Source organism: Plasmopara halstedii, assembly GCF_900000015.1.
Source record: "Plasmopara halstedii genome assembly, contig: Scaffold_1343, whole genome shotgun sequence".
In the NCBI taxonomy this organism is placed as follows: Eukaryota; Oomycota; class Peronosporomycetes; order Peronosporales; family Peronosporaceae; genus Plasmopara; species Plasmopara halstedii.
The window spans coordinates 134,877-135,287 of NW_020188258.1; positions in this window are offsets into that span (position 1 = coordinate 134,877).

The window sequence follows — 411 nt, forward strand, 5'->3', positions numbered from 1 at the left end:
TGGTCCGTTGCATGCTACAAGACGGAAAAATGGAGAAGAAATATTGGGCTGAAGCGATTATCACGGCATCCGACATCAGGAAAGCGATCGTGAACTCAAGCAACAACAATACGACACATCATGAGCTCGCAACAGGTCAAGTAAGAAACTATGAAGCCATGAGAGTGTTCGGAAGCATAGGCTATGCGCATATTCCAAGACAGAAACGGAGCAAGCTGGACAACACCAGCATCAAATGCAAGATGCTTGGATATCTGAACAACCAGAGTGGATATCGACTCCTTGAGACTGTCACAGGGAAGATCGTACAAGTCAAGTGGTGCGAAGAAAGGACGAAGAATCAAATTGAAGAAACTTTCTCGATTCAAGACAGCGATGACGATGATGACATCGGAGAAGATGGAATTGAAG